The sequence below is a fragment of the Falco peregrinus genome, chromosome 1, assembly GCF_023634155.1.
Source record: "Falco peregrinus isolate bFalPer1 chromosome 1, bFalPer1.pri, whole genome shotgun sequence".
Classification (NCBI taxonomy): Eukaryota; Metazoa; Chordata; class Aves; order Falconiformes; family Falconidae; genus Falco; species Falco peregrinus.
The window spans coordinates 1,519,892-1,529,217 of NC_073721.1; positions in this window are offsets into that span (position 1 = coordinate 1,519,892).

Sequence of the window (9,326 nt, forward strand, 5' to 3'; positions counted from 1 at the left end):
CCTTGAGATGCTCAAACCTGCCTGGAAATGTTCTAAGCAAACCTGCTGTGAGAGGGTGAGAGAACCCACAGCTCCTGCCAGCTGCATCCCCAACAGGGGTCTCTGACTTTACTGTTCTTCAGACAATTGACAAACAAGTCCAGTTAAACTCCATCTTTCATGCTAAAATGATAAAAAATATATCCGTTTCACTCAGTATGAAAAATTCATGTACATCCAGGAATCTGCTTAAAAAAGTAACTTCCATTATTAGGTATTCAGAGATATTATCTACCAGATTTTGCAATCCTTCCCTCCCCCAGGTGAACTGAGCATACAAATTGGCCTGGTAAAAGCACCTTTTAAAACCACACTATAATTTTTTCTCATCATCAAATTACTATGAACTATGACAAATAAGACAATATCTGGAAATCCATAGCCAGTAGGCAATTTCTAATTGTTCCTGGAAGACGGTGAGCAAATTGATGCTACCCTTGACTTTGTGCTTTATTTTAATTTTATATACAGCCATTTCCTTTTACATTTAATAGAAAATTAATTGCAAAAGGGGGAAAAAAAAAGAAACTCAAACACCATAATAAAAACAAAGCGTGATTCAGTGCTGTCTAGTTACTCCTAATTTCCAAATAGTAGGTTTGAGGAGGAATTTCTCAATATATAGTAGAATTCTTTGAACAGGAATGAATCATGCATGTTGGACCAGACTCACCTACAAGACAATGCCCGCTTGCTCAGCCCAGTCAATGCCAGAAACTGAATTGTACTTTTTTTCTCAGCTTTTTATAATTATCAGTAGAAGAATTGCACTGTGGGAGTGTTTATGCGAAGGTCCCCCTGCACTACAGTGTGCTGCCTCCCCTTGCCAGAGATGAGAGATTCTGGGAGATGGGAATCCACAACCGAGTGCTTCCTCAGAGGGGAATTTCTGGTTTGCCTCAGTAATTGATATTTCCCATACAATGCACACATCTTTTGTTGGAAAGGTTCCTTGCAATTCTATTAAGATACTTTTTAGCCTTCCAAAAATGCAAAGAGGTAAAATATAAGCTTTATGTATTTGGCTTGACATATTTTAATGATTTATACCTTAGATGGCTCTTAGAAGGGAAAATGTAACTGTGGCATTTTAGGCAGAACATTTGAGTTGTTAACTAATGTTAATAATAACACAACTAAAGTAATAAACTAACACGTGCTGATGAAAGCCTGACAAAAATATAAATTAGCAATTCATATAGTCAACATGAATAAATATTTATTGATAGTATAAGATTTCTATTCATGGAGAAAAATTTGGGAAAGTAAACCAGACAAAATATATCAAAAGCAGGTGGGAGAGAGGTTCTTTGGAAATGTTCTTATGGTTCTTTCAACATCATCCTTTTACTACATAGCATTAATTTGAATTTTGCTGAAATAAAGCTGTGACTTTCTGTGATAACTTCAACGTGGATGTGAAATTTAAGGGAAAGAATGAATATTGTGTCATGTCTAAACTCAATCTCATGTAACAATCCTGGTTTTATTTAAAAAGGAACATTTTTTTCAACTAGAAGTAGTTGATCAGTATTTTTTGGTCCAGCCTGCTGGTCGTATGACAGTATGAATTTACATTTCTGTCCTCTGCTTTTGCTCTTGTAAATCATCTGATTCCATACCAAACTTCAGCACCCAGTACTAGTTTTCTGCCCAGTGAACCTGAGATTTGTGCACCGGATAGGAAAAGCTGATGGAAATCTTGTATTGCTTAACAAACATGAGGGGCTTTTGGATTACAAAAGCCCAGATCTCAAGACCAAACAATCATCCTTCTGTTTGCTATGGCATCTTTCCAACACAAAACAAGATCTCTCACCTACATCCGTGATTATTTCTCCTCCTGGACTACTGCAGCAGATGGGTGTATTAAAAATCAACAAAAAGCTCAATTCATATTGCCAGAATTGTGATGCTTATTAGAAAAGAGATTAAAATTTGGGATGGTAATAATAGATATTTTTCCTCATTTTCTGTGTGTGCCTAACTTGAGATTTGGGGTCTGGTTTGCAGGGGGGTCTGGTATTTATCTGGATATAAAATTAGCCAAGGGCAGCACAAGTAACACTGGCAAAGCCCTGCCACGCCGGTAAGAGGGTTTGGCAGAAGGTACTGAAACTGTTACGGTTGCAGACACTCAGGTTGCACAATGCTGGATGTATCCCAGAAAGACTGCTCTGTTCAGAGACCTAGTCCTGAAATTAACAACCGGATTGTTGCTGGAACTGCAAATAACTCAAAAGCAGATTTACTGGCTAAGACCAAGCTTCACAAGCTGCTGGGGTCTCATGAGGCACAGTGCATTTGTCTCACCCATGGATTTTCTCCACACACCAGAACTCCCAAATCCCCACTCAAGACCATGTCAGGGAAGGTTCATGATGCTGCCATCCTCTGTAATCATAGAATCAGAGAATCGCTTAGGTTGGAAAAGACCTTTAACATCATTGAGTCCAACCGTTAACCCAGCACTGCCAAGTCTATCACTAAACCCTGTCCCTAAGCACCACATCTACACGTCTTTTAAATACCTCTAGGGATGATGACCCCACCACTTTCCTGGGCAGCCTGTTCCAATGCCTGACCACCCTTTCAGCGAAAAAAAAATTCCTAGCTGTGGCAGATTGACCCTGGCTGAAGGCCAGGTGCCCACCAAAGCTGTTCTATCACTGCTGGGCCGGGGAGAGAAAACATAACCGAAGGCTCATGGGTCGAGATAAGGACAGGGAGATCACTCACCAATTACTGTCATAGGCAAAACAGACTTAATTTGGGGAAAATTAGTTTAATTTATTAACAATCAAATCAAAGTGGGACAATGAGAAATAAACCAAAATCTTTCCCAGAGCTCACTGGAGCGTCAGGCTGCCTTTGTGAGCCACCCATAGCTACAGCAAATACTCAGGTAACCTGTAGCAGAATGGCTCCTCTCTGTCTACAGAAATAAATAAATAAATGAATGAATCCGAATCAATACAGTAGCTCAGGATGGATATTTCCAAAAGCAGAGTGGTAAACAAAAGAGTGAGAGAAGTCCACGGCAGGTTCTTCACAGATGAGTGTTGACATGTAGGGCAGATTCTTCATCCCCTTCTTCAGCACTTCACAGAGTCACAGAACGGTTTGGGTTGGAAGGGACCTTAAAGATCATCTAGTTCCCACTCCCTGCCACGGGCAGGGTTAGTTGCCCACCCCAATCACCCCATGGCCTCAGCCACCCTCTCAAGACCCAGCTCTTCCACAAACTCCTTAGAGCCTGGCCTGTAATTTCATTTTGGCTTTAAACTGAATGCAACACAGTTGTCTTAAACTCTTTCTTTAATAAAACTTATCATTAACAACAAATGACTGCAGTCCTCTCATCTGCTCCATGGAGAGTCTGGTAACTCTTCTCTAGAACATAAACCAACATGTGGACTGAAAACACTGCTTAAAAATCCCTTCACTTGTCAAGTAGAAAACTCCTAACACAAATGAAGACTTTAATATACCCTTAAAAGTATATTAATATCTGTTTATGCAGTAATGAAGCAATAAAGTTACATGTTGGCCTTTAACTCATCAGAAATTAATCAAAAAATTAGGAAAAAATGCTTTTGGACAAGTTCAGGAAGCAAATTGTTACTTCATAGCAATTAATAGTATTCTATCTTTGTTACTTTTTTCTTTTATCTTATTCATCCCCTGCCAAGTCAACCAGTCTTTTGGTGTGCTGTCCTTGCTGCCAGCTGCCCCAGTCTCTCAGGCTACAGGGCTGCTCCTGCCCTGGGGCACCTGCAAACGCTGCCTTGGCAGTCCCATATACACTCATGTTTCACAAACATTCAACAACTTCAGTTCAAAGAACTCTCTTCAGTAAAAAAACGCACCATATTCACTAGATGCATCAAAAAACCACACCAGCTGAAAAAAAGACACACTTCACTTGATGTAGAAATAATTAGCAAGGGTTTGATCTTCCTATCAGGCAACAGCTGTGGTGCAACTGGACCCAGTTATGGCTACCCACACCACCAGCACTTCACATACAGCCCCCAGAAGGTGTGGGGAAATCCTTGTTTGGTCACAGATGATGCATTCCCCAGATCCACACACCACCACCCCCCCAAAAAACAATAACCATAAAACCAACATTTTGCAGACAACAGCCAAAACCAAAGCAGCCACTTAGCACACACCTATTAAACATGAGGTTCTCTGAATGATCAAGGTCTAAACGTCTGCAATAAATAATTTGAGTAGCTTTGCTTTTTATGATTCCCCTCTCCCTATTTCTAATTGCAAGCCTCCCATTAACTTTAATTACAGCTACTGAACGTTCAGCACTCATTCAATATTTATCAGTCTAGTTGCATTGACCCCGAGATGTTTTCCCTGAGATATGGCTAATTTTGTACAGTACTGGAACAAAATAATGTGCCTTTTCCGTATGAGGAATATGTGAGAAAACATTAAAGGTGCAGAAGTAACTGAACAATAAAAACATTTATAAAATTCTTCAAAAGCTTCTTGCTAAAGCCAGGAAGCATGCTGTGTGCCAGACAATGCCCTCTTCAGTCCTCCTCATTTCCTTGCTGTGACAATGGGATCTCTCACACACAAAGAGGACAATATTCACCTCAAATTGCCCTTTGTCTCATTGTCTGCAGGCATTAATTAACTCTAACCCCAATCCCGTTTTGCTGCACTTCTCCAAGGCATTTTGTGCCATAGATGGAGATCCCATGGAGTCCCAGCGCTCCCACCCAGAGAAGTGCTACCCGTGGATCTCATTATCTGGAATAAAATGCATGTGACAGAGATGACAATAACTGCCACAATGATGAGGGAAACAAACAGTGCACTTATTGGGAGCTCCTGTGTGATTTCTCACCATATCACCTCATTAAGTAGTGCTTGCACTTCAAGCCAAAGCTGCTTCTCCATTAAACAGCCATTAACACATGCTGCCCAGAGAAAGGAAGGGTCAAATGTGTTCTATTAATGTCCCACAGTCCAATGGTTAATCAGTAAATACGATCTAGATTATCCTACTTGTTTTATCCTCTATGTGGTCCACTAGAGATACTCCTCATGTTTCGCAGAGCCAGGATATGGGAGCACACTCCTGAAGCAGGAAGATGAGGGTCCAAGTGAAGCGCACAGGCCCACCTCGCGCAAGTTCTGCCCCAGCTGAAGGCATCTCAACTCACTAAGTACCTCCCTGTTTAATAAGACCCCCAGCTCCTTTTCTCAGGAAAGGCTCAAAGGAACGCTGTTTTCCAATAAAAGCATCCCAATGAAGGAGAAATACCTGCCAGAGGTCTTAAAAGATTATTGCAGAAATGGTAATAAGCACTATAAATGTTTCCCATATTTTTTTATACTTAAGACTGTATATCACAGCTATGAGTTTTAATAGCCTTTATTAAAATGTTCTTATAGCTAGCAGTGGATTTTTAGTGGTAGGTACTATATAAAAAAGAAAACATGATGTACACAATGATTATTTTTCATAAAAACTGATCTTTTTCATTTTAATTTATCTACTACAACTTATCCTTTTTGCTCTTTCGTAGCCTTTTTTCTTATCTACTGCAGAACTGCATATACACTGAAATTACCACCATCTTGCCTTTAAATCAGTTGGCTTAATTCATTATGTTTCATTATGAAGCAAGACTGTGGCACTAATCATATTTTCCAGTCTAAAGATAAATATATTTATCCAAAAAAACAAAGGCATGTAGAAAGCCCACATGCAAGCTGCTGGTTTTGAAGCTGCAGACAGAAAAAAAAAAAAACAAACCCCAAAAAAATGCAAAACAAACAAAAGAGTACTGGAATCACAGGAAAATATCTACAAAAGAGCTTTTGAGCTAAGCCTTGACCCAAAGGAGGCTACAGATGTGGAAGATAAGACACTATTTCTTTTTTGATTCTTCAAGAAAAATAAAACTTTTATGTTCTGTGCAATCATCTTCAATCAATCATTCAATCATTTATCAGCATTCCCAGCAAACCAGGGAGGTCCCAGTTGACTGGAGGTCAGGCAATGTAATACCCATCTACAAGGGCAGAAAGCAGGATCTGGGGAACTACAGACCTGTAAGCCCGACCTCGGTGCTGGAAAAGGTTATGAAGCACATCATCCTGAATGCCACCATGTGGCACAAGCAGAACAAGCGGGGTATCAGACCCAGCCAGGGTGGGTTTGTGAAAGGCAGGTCCTGCTGGATGAACCCGATCTCCTTCTGTGACAAGGTGACCCACCTAGTGGATGGGGAAAGGCTCTGGGTGTTGTCTACCTGGACTTCAGTAAAGCCACCGTCTCCCACAGCATTTTCCTGGAGAAACTGGCAGCTCATGGCTTGGGTGGGTGTACTCTTCACTGGATAAAAAACTAGCTGGATTGCTGGGTCCAAAGAGTGTTGGGGAATGGAGTTACATCCAGCTGACACTGGTCACGAGTGGTGTTCCCCAGGGCTCAGTACTGGGGCCAGTTCTTACTATGGTGTTTTGTTGCTAGCTAAGCCTGTCTTTTGCTTAAATTAAAATCCTTTAAGGCCACAGAAGTTCAAAGTTCAGATGGTTTTGAAGATCTATGAGAAAGTTTCTGCAAACCACGTTCACAGTGAAGTGCATTATTTTAAAGGTAATTTATGCCAGGTTAGTTTACTATTTATTTATGTGTTACAAATTCAACATTCAGTGCATACCTACTATGGTTAGATGCCAAAATAAATCCAGCTTCAACGTTTGGTAGATCAGAAACTTCAAACCTTACTGCCTTCCCTGTAACCTGGAGGGAAACCCAGCCAAGGCATTGGGCAGACACTGCTCTCCCTGGGAAAGTGTTCAGGTCTGCATTTTAGAGCTGGTTTTAAGCCAGAGGAGAAAGTGCTGATGCTGGAGCATGTACACAGAGGCACACTTTTTACTGCCTTGAGTGCGAGATTTTGCCTACTGCTAGTCCACTTACAGTTTCCAGCCCTTTTGTGAGAACTCATGCATTTTTTTACCTTTGTGTCCAAAGTCAGTGCAATCACTCATGTAAACAATATGCTCCCAGGTGAAAATGAGCATTTCTTCAATGACCAAGCAGAAAGACCCGAAAGGCAAGGTAAATAATGTAATTCCACTTTCTATTGACAAGTTATGAAAATATGCATGTCATGTACGATGGGAGTGCTTCCTGTCTGTAGATTCAGCCTAGGTGACTAGGTAGGAGACTGAGGGTAAAGGAGTAGGTTATAGCAAGGGAAAAACTCTACAGTAATTAAGATAACAAATTTAAGTATCTAGTAAGGACATTCTTATTAGCTGATGCTTTCTAATCATTGGTACCGTGCAATCAGGAACCTGCAGGGTGGAAATATAGGTGTATACCAGGCTGTGGTAAAGATACTCTTCTCAGATTCTCATTTCCAGCTAAGACAACTTAGTGTAATTTTAAAGATACTGTATTGATCTGACACTCACAAACATCGAAGTTTTTTCTATCTGCAAGGCTGAAGCTTGCTCTATTACAACATTTAAATCAAGTGAGAAAAAATACCTGTTTGATGTAGCTGTTACTACTTCCTGCATTTTGTTTACCCATGGAAGTAAGATATGTATCTTAAAAAATGTCTATAAAAATTGTCTCTGGTATAGAGTATGACAGCCCAGTGGATACGGTTCATAAATATTTGTGATATATTAATCACACCAAGGCAATCTTCCCTTCCAAACACACAGGTAACCATATAAAGAACTTTGTCAGCATTGACATAAAAATATATGATTTAGCTATTATTAATGGGTGTGAATTGTCATGTTTAAGCTGACTGTTGAGCACACAAAATACACAAGTAGTTTAGCTGGAAATGCCAACTGTACATGTGCATGTATATAGCTGGCAGAAAAGGGCAGATTAAAGATTGCATCCCAGATAAAAATGCAATCCTGTCAGATCAGTGTCATTTGTATAAGTAAGAATAAAAATAACACTGCCAAAAAGATATCAGGAAGAAAACCCATTAAGCATTATTGAAAGTCAGGGTGTCCCCTCTAGCAAAGAAAAGTTATTAGTCTGACAAATGTCAAGTGCTAATCTAGAGCTAATGGGATTTAATTTTATGAATTGTTTTCATAAATATTCTAAAACGTCTTCAGAAAGATGCATTATATACTTTCATATCTTTTGAATTCATACTTTAGCCTAGAATATGAGTAATTCATTACTATAATTTTATTTACATAGGAAATGATACTGTACTTGTTTATGTGCTAAACCATAGTGTCTAGAGTTTGCTGCTTGCCACAGCCCCAGTCAAACACCACAGCTCGTGGGAGATGAGCAAAGCAGGGGCAGTTAAAATACTGTGTCACAGAACCTCCCCTCCTTAGACAATACACATCAAACTGTTATTTCATATCTCTTGTGAGACAGTACTTAGGACTGTCATTTCAGAAAATGCATGGCCCTTCCCTTCCCTTCCCTTCCCTTCCCTTCCCTTCCCTTCCTTCCCTTCCCTTCCCTTCCCTTCCCTTCCCTTCCCTTCCCTTCCCTTCCCTTCCCTTCCCTTCCCTTCCCTTCCCTTCCCTTCCCTTCCCTTCCCTTCCCTTCCCTTCCCTTCCCTTCCCTTCCCTTCCCTTCCCTTCCCTTCCCTTCCCTTCCCTTCTCTTCTCTTCGTTTAGGGGAGCCAGGGAGGGAAGTGTTGGATTTCCCATGCTCTTCATGCAAGTTGTCTGCTCCCAACAAGACACCTCTCAGTTTCCTTTTCCTCCTTCCATCAGAAAAATAATGTTAGAAGGTGAGCTGGGAAAGATAGGAAAAGTATTTCAGAAGGTGCAAGAAGGGAAACAAGAGACTGGGACTCATTATTTATATGGTTTGTTCTTTGTCCTTCTTTTTGAGTTATGGTAAAAAGCTGGTTCTTAGCTCCCCCCGGGGTGCGAGGAGTGAGTCTTAGTGAACTCACACCCACCTGCTCCATGCTGCTCCCCAGGCAGGAGGCAGAGGGGGCTTTCTGCCTGCGCCCCTACTGATTGGTGCCCATCGGTTTCTGAACTTTGAACGAGTAAATTACACTCTTTATATTTTTCTACTCTTCTTTATATGACTTTGGAGATACATATCTTACCTTGCCCTACAAACTCCAGGTACCACCAAAGCTGCAGTAAAGCATATAGATGGTAAATCAGCGAGCACTCTGTCTCTCTTTCCTTAATCTCTTACTAGATCTAACTTTAATTTATTTAAGGTTTTTCACCCAGACTCCCTGTCCCTGGGTCTCTGTCCCTGCCTGTTGAGGAGCATTGGC